At 39.3% G+C, this 12,983-nt stretch overlaps 1 pseudogene; it reads left to right on the top strand.

Annotated features, from left to right (window-relative positions):
* The first annotated feature begins 9,644 nt into the window (after positions 1–9,644).
* The window catches only part of LOC137631372 (protein FAM200C-like), a 7,743-nt pseudogene continuing 4,404 nt past the window's right edge, over positions 9,645–12,983 (top strand).

Below are 12,983 nucleotides of genomic sequence, written 5' to 3'. Positions count from 1 at the left end.
ATAATTATACAGTAGTCGGTATTTTGCAACATAGTATATACTGCAAACAGAAAACAATAGTATTATTATACAGTACTTATTTTCTAACATATCTTGGGTACCCTTGTGCGGGCTGCTGCTGAGACCGATCCTATATTGAAAGAATAGAATTCCTTCAATACTCTGATTAGAAATCAGTTATCCTTACCCCACAGTGTTAAATATTAAAAGGGGCAATGGCAATGAACACTTTTCTACCCCTAGGGGTAATAACCCTTTTGTTCGAGTTGCCTTGATAAAGGAAACTCTTTATAGTTAATACTGAGGGGAGGTAACAGCAATTGCTTGCAAGGGATACACAAGTATGTGTCTCCCACTATCCCTTTCTAGCTTACTATCCTAAGCTATTTTAGTTAAAAGATAACTTTTACATATTGCTTATCAGTGAGATAGTCAATTGTTATACTCATTCGGCTTTCCTTTATTTACAGGAGGAACCCCAGATGACATGTGTTGCAGTCTTTTGCAATAATAAGAGTAAGTACTTTTATGGTAATAATACATGCAGGTTTCATGCCCCCTGCTATATTATTTCCGAATCCCTGCAATATTAGGACCCCCAAGTTTGCAATATCTGTCGGACCTTAGAGTTCGGGGGTTTTGATAATCCCATGTCAATGGAGTCTAGGATGCAGCTCGTAAGAAACTACGCAATTAGGTAAGAGGGTCCCAGAAGATCTCTCCGGGACCATACCTATCTAATGATAGGATGCATAGCTGACTATTCCTGAAAGCAAGTAGGGGAATAGTGATGCTCCAGGCATGATTCGCATCTCCCTCCGTCCAGATAGCCTTTGGAACGGAGGGCAGGAAGCCCCCACTGGAAGAAGTGGACAATGTCGTGTCAGAATTGCCTCCGTCTGTGCCGGCTCTGGAGCCGTTAACCTCGACATCTTCACCTTCTACCCCTCTATTAGACAAAATGGACCAATTACTGGCCCATTTTAAGGATCTAATGGAAAACCTTTGCAAACAAAGCAAAACGGAGAAAGCGAAACGCAAGTTAGAGCTCTGTGAAGCTCCACTTGTCGCTCCCTAAGGGTCATACAAGTGACCCAGAGACCAAGACCTTCTGACATGCTCCAAAACCAATCCCTGGAGGTATGTGGAGCTTATGCCAATTTTAGACAGCAAACTCTACATCTCGGAGAAGATGGGTGCTGTTCCTTTAGACGAAATCCAGTTTTAGCCAAGCTTCAACGCTTTCCCTAATTGCTTCATTCGACTGAAGCATGAACCAATGTCAGGAAAAGAAACGGAACTGAAGGAGGTCATGATTCTCGACCATGATAAGGCACAAGCTATCTTGTCAAGTAGCCTGAGAAAGGCGGGTTACTTGGTGTCGAAAGTGTTCGCACCAAGTAACAGACACCTTACCTTTCTTGCTCTTGCTTCAATAACATTCCCCTTTATGTGGAAGGCATTTAAATCTGTTGTAAAAGGCAAGGGAGACTGGCAAACCATGTCCTGCACTTGAGAAGTGCAAGCCTCTGTCACTAGCCTTACCCATGCAGGAGAAGGATTGGAAAGAAGTTCACTTAACCCTTTCAGTAGGGAAACTAGACGCGGATGTTGCTGGATGACAGTTTAGCAAGAATCTCCCTAAACTTTCCGAGTTTCTTTTGCGCAGGAAACAAGACACAAAGGAGAGACTTGCGGCCTCCCTATCCCTACGGCACTGCATAGCGTTGTGTTCAGCCCATCAAAGTACCCCAGACATGCTCATGGTCTTGGCCAAAATGCATATGGCCACCTTAGTAAAAGACCTATATGCCTTTATGAAGGCTAGGAGAGCCTGCAGGAGTTCGTTTCTGCTGCCGCAATAGTAAAACATGAAACCAGGAAGATAATATCTTCCAATATCTGGGGTAGTCAAAGAGGTGATTGAGAAAGCCACCACGAAGAATACGGGACTTCTCCAGAAGTTGGGCATCTCTTCAAAGAGAAAGTCTTCCACGGATGTGGGTTCCCAACCTAAAAGGAAGACGGAAAAGTTTAGAAATTTTCCTCGGGCTGTTCAACAACATCCCTCAGTTTCGATGACCGCGGTGCCGCAGGAAGGGGATCGAAGAGATAAACCTTCTGATTAGTCGAAGCAAAGAGACGCTTCTGGTAGGAAGGAGGTTCCTTCAGGATCGCTTGACCTTCGATCCTTGGGTCCAAGGCCTAATAAAGATGGGACTAGGATGGAGAATAGACATGCCTCCACCATTATTTCCTCAACTCTTCCTACCCCGTTCTAGAAGAGTATACCTTAGAGCTCTAGAGCATGCAGGTGGTAAGGAGAGTATAGTCCATCGAATTCCTGGGAAGGTTGTTTGGTGTTCACAATAAGGACTCAAGAAAACTCAGACATTCTGGACTTGTTGCCATTCAACAAGTTCAAATAAAACAGAAAGTTCAGAATGTTAATCCTTCTGAACATAAGGACCCTATTTCAGAAAGGGTTGTTCACAGTCTTGTTAGACCTGAAAGATGCCTATTGGCAGCTTCCAGTCAGTCACCCCCTCTCCTCCTACCTATGATTCAAGTTACAGAGGAAAACGTATGTCCTAAGAAAGATACTTGTCGGACTAAACACACTCGTAAATATCTTCACGGAGTTGACGGACACAGTCACGCAATAACCAAGCCGAGAAACGGTTCAGGTAACAAAGTACCTGGACGAAAGGCTGGTACGGGCAGCACCTGAAGTGGCTGGTCTACGAGCATCCAAGGAAGTGTGCTGGTTCCTGGAACATCGGGGATGCAAAATCAGCTTCAAGAAGACTCCATTCTCTCCAGCTCAAAGGTTTCAATTGTTAAAAAACCATCGAAACCTGAGGTCACATCGGCTCTCCTTTCCCTTAGGGATGTAGAAGGAGATTGCAGGGTCGGTCAAGAGACTATGGTAATTAGTCAGGGTTCCAAGATGCTAACAGGAAAAAGTTCTGAACTCTCTCCAGTTCGCAATAGTGACAGACCCAGTGCTAAGAGCACAGCTGAAAGATGCGTTAAGAGTCTGGAGAAGATACGCATCAAACACTCGAAGAGATCTAAAATGACCGATATCAGTCTTTTCTTGATCGCTTCCAAAACAATGGTCAAAGGCCAAAAGCCTATTGAAGACCGTGCCCTTGCAACTACCTCGAGTATTGAAGATCATCCGCATGGAGGCCTAGCCGGGAGAATGGGGTGTTCACTCCCATTAGAGGAAAATCCAAGGAACTTGGTCATTTCTATCCAAAGCCATGGTAGTCCTGTCGTAGTTGGAGAAACGCTCTCCATGCAGATCAGACCTCCACAGGCTGATCTGGGACATCGAAGCAATAATGAGACGTTGGAACCGACAAGCCGATAAAGTTAGAATGGTCCACAGACGCAGACCTAATCTTTCCTAGATGGGAACAAGTTCCCGAGCTGCAGATCGACCTCTTCGTGACGAGCGTCATCAAGAAACTACCTCGATGTGTAGCCCCATACGAGGATTCTCTAGAGGAGATAACAGACACCATGTCTCTAGTATGAAAGGGATGGACTCAGGAACTCCTGTTCATCCCAGCCAATCTCCTGCTGAAGGTCCTCAATATGCTGAGATCCTTCCAGGGAGGGGTAGCTCTGGTTTCTCCCAAATAGCCCAAGAGCAACTGGTTCCCTCTAGTGAAGGAATTGAGGCAGAGGCTGGCCCTAGTACTGAGCCCAGCACTATCTCAGAGGGTTCGGAAGTTAATTGCCTTCGATTCATCACAGAGAACCCAAACACTTCATTTCATGATTTTCTTGCCCTAGCAGTTAGGAAAAGATTTGGGATCTCAGAAGGCAATATAGAAATCTTAGAAGAATACAAGTCTAAGTCAAAAGGACCAAAAGAAATTTCAATGAACTTCTGTCTGTCCTTCTTTGTCCACCTTCATAATCAAGGTCTGGCAGCCAACACGATAACTACATGCAAGTCAGCCTTGACTAGACCTCTTCTATATGCCTTTCAAGTGGATCTGGTGAATGAAATCTTTGATAAGATTCCAAAGACATATGCAAGGCTTAGTCCTGCAGCACCTCCAAAGACCATCTCATGGTCTTTGGACAAGGTCCTACATTATGCCTCATCTGTGAACAATAAAGATTGTTCCCTCAAGGATCTAACCCAGAAGGTTATTTTTCTGTTCGCTATAGCCTCTGGGGCTAGAGTTAGTGAAATAGTAGCCCTATCTAGAAATGAGGGCCACATTCAGTTCACAGAAACGGGAGAACTGAATCTCCTTCCTGATCCAACCTTTCTCGCTAAGAACGAGATACTCACTAAGAGGTGGGGTCCCTGGAGAATCTGCCCTCTAAAGGAAGATGTCTCTCTATGTCCTATAGAGAGTCTAAAGGTCTATCTTCGTAGAACTTCAGGCATCAGGGGAGGACAGCTCTTTAAAGGAGAAACCTCTGGATCAAACTTATCCCTAAGACAACTGAGGGCGAAGCTCACCTACTTTATTCGCAGTACAACTGCAGGTCATGATCCAAAAAAAATTGCTTCATCGCTGAACTTTTTTCAGAATATGGACTTTGAGCGTCTTCGCTCATATACTGGATGGAAATTATCTAGAGTGTTCTACAAACACTATGCTAAGCAGGTCCATGAACTGAAGCATTATGTGGTGGCAGCAGGTGGTGTATTAAAACCTGTCGTCTAATTATTGCGACGAACAGTTAATTGATTAGGTCTATCAATTAAAGGGAAAAGGTGTCAACATTTCTAGTGTGATACCCTTTAAGTGAGTGTTACCATGGTGACACTAAGTCTGTTCAAAATCTCAGGTGTGGAATTATTCAGATAACACTTGTGCCGTGTGTACGTAGTACACAGTGTTGATAGGATACAACATTTACAGAAATTATAAAGGAAAAATTTATTAAAAATTCTTTCAGTCTTAGAGTGGCACTCATCATTTCTTCCCTTTCAAAGGGGGAAATTAATTTCTTTATACATTGCACGTATAATTCCTTTATCATGTTACATTCGTTTCACTTGTTATTTCTCTTAGTCATTTACTAGAAATAAATGTCTATTAGAATGTAATTCCGTCCTAATTCACCCGGCAATTTGCATATTTAAGATGCCAGAGTTCTTTGACTTACTCATATAAGTCAACCTCATGTCATTGTATGGATATAATGGATACTGATGTTGTTCCGATAATATATACGAACCGTGAGATCGTTTGTATACCCAGTGAATACTTAACTTTGTTCATACAATACATGCTAACCTTGAGGCCCCTTTTCTACCTTCTAGTATGACTCTTCCCTGTAGGGGGCAGGAAGCACTAACATTGTTTATGATTAGTGATAATGACGGATAACGGTAACGTCATTTGTCCCAAGTGGTCCATAGAAAAAATGTCCCAAGGTTAAGGCACTGATGAAAATCCACAGATACAGTAATGCTCTGGTATGCTTCCATCAGGACGACATGGCTTGAGCCCAAAAAACGGATTTTGAGCGAAGCGAAAAATCTATTTTTGGGTGAGATAGCCATGTCGTCCTGATGGACCCTCCTTTTCTATAGAAAAGGTCTTCGCAGAATCCCTCCTGAAACTACTATATCTGTAGCACTAAACTCAATACTAAAAGGAATGTCTGCCATCTTGTATATGGCGCCATCTTGATACTCAATAGTAGTATGGGAAGTAGGGTAACCTTGATGATGGCTCCCCTTCCAAAATTGCCACTCTTCCCCCTCAAAGCAAAAACGCCATTCAGGGTGAAGATCGCTATGTGTCGTATCAAGATATACGTCCCTGATATTATGTGATATCCTTGAAAGAAATTTTAAGGATATTCGCGCCAGGAGTTAGAATTCTGGAGACCTAAAGGTAAATTCTCTGGGAATATCACTGTAGTACATATATCCCTTTGGGAGCTACTATTAGGAACCTTTCATCAGGACGATATGGCTATCTCACCCAAAAATAGATTTTTCGCTTCGCTCAAAATACATTTTTTTTCATCCAATCCATCGTTAGTTGTGGTGCGTGGCTGATATTTGATTTGTTGGAAGAGAGAGATTGAGAGGTGGATAATGGCTTGCGGAAGCCAAGGTGGGTGTTTATCATAATATATGCATTAATTCCAATATATTATAAAGAAAAAAAATAAATAAGAAAATGAAGAAAGATAGTTAGATGTATACACGCTGTTACATGAAAGTAAAACAAAAAACAAAGAATAAAATATGAGAAAACGTACCAAGAGGCAGTTCTACATAAACAGGATTTCGTAAGCCTGCAAGTTAGTAAAGTCATGATATAAAGGGAAAATATTAGTTAGCAAAAGGCTATTTCATTGCCAAAAACAATCACTAGCTTAACTGCACTTTGATTGATAGATGGATTTCATCAAGGGAAGATCAAAGTTCTGCTTCCTTTTCAATAAACTTGTAATTTGTCATAGTTATTCCCAGCTTTTAAAACTTTTCTTCGTAATTTTTCTAGCTGTCCTTAAATCTAAAACTGTTTTATTTTATTTTCTTTGGGGTTTTTTCGAGCTTAGGTTAGATAAGGGCATTAGCTCTTCAAATATAAAATTGCTGGGATGTATGAAAATGTAGCCTATCAAACGAAACTGATACATTGGATTAATTGGAAAAAAAATATCATTATCTCAGCTAATCTCAAAATATATATTTACAGCTTCCAAGTAATAAAGAAGAAAATTGGACAACGGCTTGAGAAAACTAACTTGAGCGAATTAACATATATGCTTATACTGTATATACTATACACTCTCATGCATATATATATATATATATATATATATATATATATATATATATGTATGTATGTATGTATGTATGTATATATGTATATATATACATATATATATACATATATATATATATATATATATATATATATATATATATATATATATATATATATATATATATGTATATATATACATATATATATACATATATATGTGTGTGTGTGTGTGTGTATATATATATATAGATAGATAGATAGATAGATAGATATGTATATATTACTGTATATATGTATATACTGTATATATACATATATATATATATATATATATATATATATATATATATATGTATATATATATATATAATATCTTTCTATACTTATATTGGGCAACCCAGCAGTTAGGTGATAACTGGGGGACTGCGTAAATACAACTAACTACATTTCATCAGACAGCAAGCCTTTATAACAACAGTTTCAGTGAAAAAAAGGTCAAACAAATTCAAACAGATTGATACGAGAACATACAGAAAATAACACGTTATCAGTGTGAGGCAAGAGCGATAATGGCAATATACCAAAAACCAACAATACTATTAGTGTACGAATGTGTGTGATACATGTGCGGGACATGGCTCCAACCCTAAAAAACGAAATACGTGTGAAATGAGGTACCCTATTCTTGAGAAAGTTACTGTTGGCAGGTCATATGGCAGGAAATATGCATGTTTTAAGCGGTCAATGGAGATCCAGTCTTCTTTCCCACGCATGTTAAGGAGGAATGCTTTCAGCGTAGGACAGATCATGAGGAAAGGGCCCGTGGAGTGGGGCGTTAACAGTGGCTTGCTAGTGTAATTGCGCAGGAAAATGTGCACTGTTCAGTGCAGATCTGTCAGTATGTGTTGCATAGCTTGGGGCTTGTAAGTATGGTGGTATGGAGTTAATTTTCCCACAACCTGATGTAGACGCTGCAGATTGTCGGAGGAGGTTGCAGGTGGAAAATCATCAGTCAGGACGACCAACAGGTCACCATACACCATTTCAGTTGCTGATACATCCATGGCATCTTTAGAACATGTCTATAGTATCAGGAGGACCCAGGGAAGCTAGATAAACCAGTTGGACTCCTGGTAGCGGGACATCAAAGATGCTTTGAGGGTAACGTTGGTATCAGGGTTGTATGCGTATTTATGATGAAGGGTAATACAAAGGAGATTCGCTAATAATGTCCACAATTGGGAGTTGAAAGTGGTACCCCTATCGCAAGTAATATGCTCAGGCATACCAAATCTTGCCATCCATTCTGATAGTAAGCCATATGTACACGAGGCGGACGTTTCAGTATCTATGGGAATGGCTTCAGGCCAACGAGTTGAGCGGTCGATGACAGTAAAAAGGTAACGAGGTCCTTAAGATATGGGTAAGGGACTTACAATATCGATGTGAATGTGGGCAAAGTACCGCTCATGATGAGTAATGGTACCCGCTCCTGAATCCATGTGTCGATGAACTTTTTATGTTTGGCATGAAGTACAGGCCCAGATCCAATCCTTGCCATCCTTACTGAATAAACTTTGTCTTCAGTAGCTTTGCAGTAGAAAGATGTAGGAGTAGTGAAAGGCCAGGAATGACATCAAACACCTGTCAGCACATAGGAGAAGGTATCCATGGTCTTGGTCTACCACTACTGACGTCACAGAAGAGCGTGGTGTTGGAGTCGTCGGGAGTGATTTCCACCCAAAAGGAGGGATGTACAGGATCTCCTACATGCTTAGTACTCTGAATCTTTTCATTGAGTTTCTGCCTAAGAATTGTAATTCAATCACAGGGGAATGGCAGCCAATATGTTTCTTAACAGGGCATCAGCAATGGGATTCATTTTCCCAAGGACGTGCTGAAGGGTACAATTGTATTCAGCCACGTCGGAGAGAAGTCAGCGTTGACTAGAAAACCAGGTGTTGGACTGACAAGAGAAGGAGTGCACCAGGGAAATGGGATCTGTGCGAATGATGAAAGGTGTACCTCACAAGAAATGGTGAAAGTGATGGACAGCCAAGTGCACCGCCAGAAATTTGTGGTTGAAGGTAGAATAGATGGATTCTGCCTTGGACAGTTTTCTACTGAAGATGGCAAAATAGGCAGGCGAGCTGTTGACCACCTGCTCAAAGACTGTCCTAATAGCGACGTCATTGTCATGGGAAGAGTGTGAGCAACAACGGTTGATAGGGCATTCTTTGCGTTGCAGAAAGCCGCTTCTTAAAGTAGACCCCACTTTCAGGTCTTTTGGCTAACCCTCGAGGAAGAAGCAAAGGGGGCCAAGAGTGGCAGCGATGGATGGCAGGAAACAGTGATAATAGTTGATCAAGCCCAAGAACTCTTGCAGTTCTTTGACGGTAGAGGTCGTGGGGAAGTTCTGAACGACAGCTGCTACCTTCTCAGGCAGGTGGTGGACTCCTTCAGGAGTATTGCCGTGCCCTAAGAACGATACTTCCTTGGAAGCAAAAATACACTTGTCGTACCTGACTACAAGGCCATTTGGTTGTAGTCGGTCGAGAACAGTGCCTAGAAGATGGAGGTGTTCCTCTTTGGAGGAAGAGAACACAAATGTGTCGTCCACGTAACATACCCAGATGGGAAGGCCCTCAAAGATGCTGCTCATGAGACGTTGAAAAGTGACTCCAGCATTACAAAGGCCAAAACAGGAGTAGTTTAAGTATATGTACCTAACGGGGTGGTGATGGTGTGCTTGGGTATGTCTTCTTGGTTCATGGGCACCTGATAATACACCTTTTTTTTCATCAAATTCTACGATCATGTCTCCTCTGTAATTCCTTGTAACTGTGAAGCCTCCTATGATTAATTCTGATCAATATGGAGCTTCTTACAGTAAATTATTTCATTAAAGTTAATGGACAGACCCTAGTGATAATCATATTATGACAATCATTCTAACTCTCTCAGAAAATGTGGGATATGGATACCTACTAGGGATTGTTTCCCTAGTGGTTTTTTTTATTTTATTTTTCTCTTTGCTGGGAAAATTCCCAGGATTTTATATTTCTTTCCAGGAAATTCAGGTTTCTTTTAAAATATGCGCAAACTAAAAAGATAATACATCTTCAATAATTATTAGCTATTGCCCTATAAGTGTACTTATTACCTAATACTGTTATAAATGATTTAGAAGCATTGCCAGCTAAAAGTGTCCTTTTTTCCTGCAGCAAAACGACTTATTCGCGTTTATGATAAAAATAGTGATGAAATATTTGTTTTATCCAAATGCAGAAAAGAATGAGTGTCCCAGTCAATCGACCCTGATCAAAGCCAAGAAATTAGAGGGAGCAATAAAAAGAAAAAAAAACCGAGTGCATTTCTAAACCAGCCCAAACAAGTCAGGCGATTAGCAGGAGCATACATGATGAGTGAGAAATTTTAAGCAACTGGAGAAAAGACAGCTAACATAACTGCATTAGAATCTAGACCACCAATATCTGTCGAAGAAGAACGAGTTTTTTATCTGAAGGACTGTTTATCACAAGAAATAGAACTATAAGTGATATAAGTGTTAAATGTTTGTTTTCTATGCTCATACTTCAAATAGAAATAGATTGTAACAGCCAGAAGCGAAATTGATTATTTTCCTACTTTTGCTCTTTCATCAAAAGAGCGATATAGGAATACAGTATATGGATATCTTGTTTTGTTTTTCATATAACTCCCATTGAGACTGGTTCCATGCAGGAGTTATTTAAAGACAAACAGTAATTTTGATTTAAGACTTTTATTTCTCTTATTTTTCTCTCACCGGGTGTATATTACAAAAGCATTTGATCTTATACTGTATAGTGGTTACAGTCCTTTTTTATTTACGAATTTGCTTAATTGTAATTAATATTGATAAGTTTTCTTTCACTAGGTTTTTACTAAATTGCAAAAGCATGTGATCGTAAAAAATATTTTCATACAATTTGTAAATATATGTGCCACTTTCTTATGTTATTTCAAGAGAAACTGCATAAAATTATGTGCTTAATCCGTCTTAATTTTCCGCTCGTTAATTTGATTGAACGCTTCTTGTGGAGATGTCTTTGTCAAGGCTTTGATAATAATCAATTAATCACATGCTATGATTCTTGCAATATTATATTTTCATTTTTATTTTATTTTTAAAAAACAAAAAAAAATCATAAATTCAAGGATTTCCCGGGACCTTTTTCCGAAATACCTGGATAAGGAAAAGTATCTCAAATGGCAATCCCTAATACCTAAGTGCATTTCTAACCTTTACTAGACGAAAACTTTATAATTTTTAACAATAAAGTTACACGGGGTCCATAGGCAAGGAAATTAACAAAATTGCAGATTCTGGATTGCGGGAGTAAGAATTCCTGTAGATCTTTTCCTTCTCCAGGCCTGCAAGGCTGCTTTCTATCTTCGTCTCCCTAGATATGCCTCTGATGACTTCCCTCTCTTTCCTGTAGTTAGTGGAGCTTATAACTGCATAGGAGAAGAAGGACAATCTCCTGCCATCATTGAAGCTTCCTTCTACACCATTGCCGGATGGCGTGAATTTCAGAGCTGGGTGACTCTGAAATGTACTAGGTGAACTCTGGATTTCTCCCAAAGGGAGCAGGATGTCCAAAAGGTCAGACAAGGCCTCACTGACAGGAATGCTGGCTGGAAAGGATTGCATGGTGTGGAGACCTTCCTACTTTTATATGGTAGAATTCAAGGTGTGACAACCAAGATGGCTGCCCTGATGTATAGATTTCCGGTGACACGTGCTTGGACTTCCTGGCCTATTTTATTCAAAAGTAATTTGATGTTTATCACAGTTGTGCTACATTACTGCTGTACAACGTCTTGTTTTGTTTGCAAAAAACTACTTCATTTACCTCATTACGATAGCAGCTTCCTGGAACGAGATTAGATTCTCTCTCTACTATCTGTGCTTTTATGTCTTATTCTACTTAATAACTAATGAAATCACTATAATTTTCTCTCTCTCTCTCTCTCTCTCTCTCTCTCTCTCTCTCTCTCTCTCTCTCTCTCTCTCTCTCTCTCTCTCTCTCTCTCTATTAATGAAATAACCTTACTCATGACACCTTAATATCAATACACGATCATCACAAAACCACTCAAAATTTACATAATGCTGATTCGCCTCTCTTCTTTTGACTTATTTTAGTACTGTAATCACCAAAAAGAAATTTGAGTTGAGCCTTATGTTCTCCATAGGTATCTCCAGATCTTTATAAAAAGAAATTAAACACTCCACTAATAAAAGAAAAATGTGATGAGTTTAGCTTAGCTTTACAAAATGTGTATTGGAATCGGCACAAGAGATAGGTGGAAAAGTTCGTTAAAAAAAAAAAAAAAAAAAAAAAAAAAATATCAGGAAACCTGATAAAGATAAGATCTAAAATCTAAGAGAGATGAAATAGAAATAGAAGAACTATCTAAAACAAACTAAAAACCCAAGACATTTGTAAATACAATCAGACAAAAATTGAAGAAACACTAAAATAGGAAGAGTTATCAGACTGATGACAAGAAGATTTGGATCAAGTTGGAAATATATGGTTGTTTTAAAGTATGAAATTGAAATATTATCAACAAAAGATGTGGAGTGATGAAAATTGCAGAAAATGTCCATACAATACTATAAAATATCAATTCAAGAAAAAACTTTGCCAATAGAAATAATGAAACACTTGAGCTGGTACCAAAAATAACAGTAAGAGAAGTAAAGAAAGCATTACAAAGCATGAAAAGAGGCAAAGTAGCAGAAGATGACTTTAAAATTAATCTATTAATAAATGGAGGAGATACCATAGTAATAAAACTGGCTGAACTTTAATTCAGGAAAATGAAGACAAAAGACTTGAAAAATTACTGCTCAACTAGTTTACTCTCAGTAATATATAGATTTTACAAAGATCATATTACGTTGAATAGAAAGACAGCTAGACTTTGATCAACCAAGAAAGCAGCCAGTATTTAGAAGCTTAGATTCATTAACTGACCATATCCATGTAATTAACCAATTGATGGAAAAATCAACAGAGCATGAAAAATTATTATGCATAGCATTTGTAGACTATGAGGAAACTTTTGGTGCTGTCAAAACTTCAGCATTCATTGAAACCCTGCAAAGACAAGGAAAAGAGGAATCTTATGTTAGATCACTTGGAGATATCTATACGGGAA

This window comes from Palaemon carinicauda, chromosome 39, assembly GCF_036898095.1.
Source record: "Palaemon carinicauda isolate YSFRI2023 chromosome 39, ASM3689809v2, whole genome shotgun sequence".
In the NCBI taxonomy this organism is placed as follows: Eukaryota; Metazoa; Arthropoda; class Malacostraca; order Decapoda; family Palaemonidae; genus Palaemon; species Palaemon carinicauda.
Note: the sequence above shows the minus strand (reverse complement) of the source record. Positions and strands in the feature narration are given on the sequence as shown.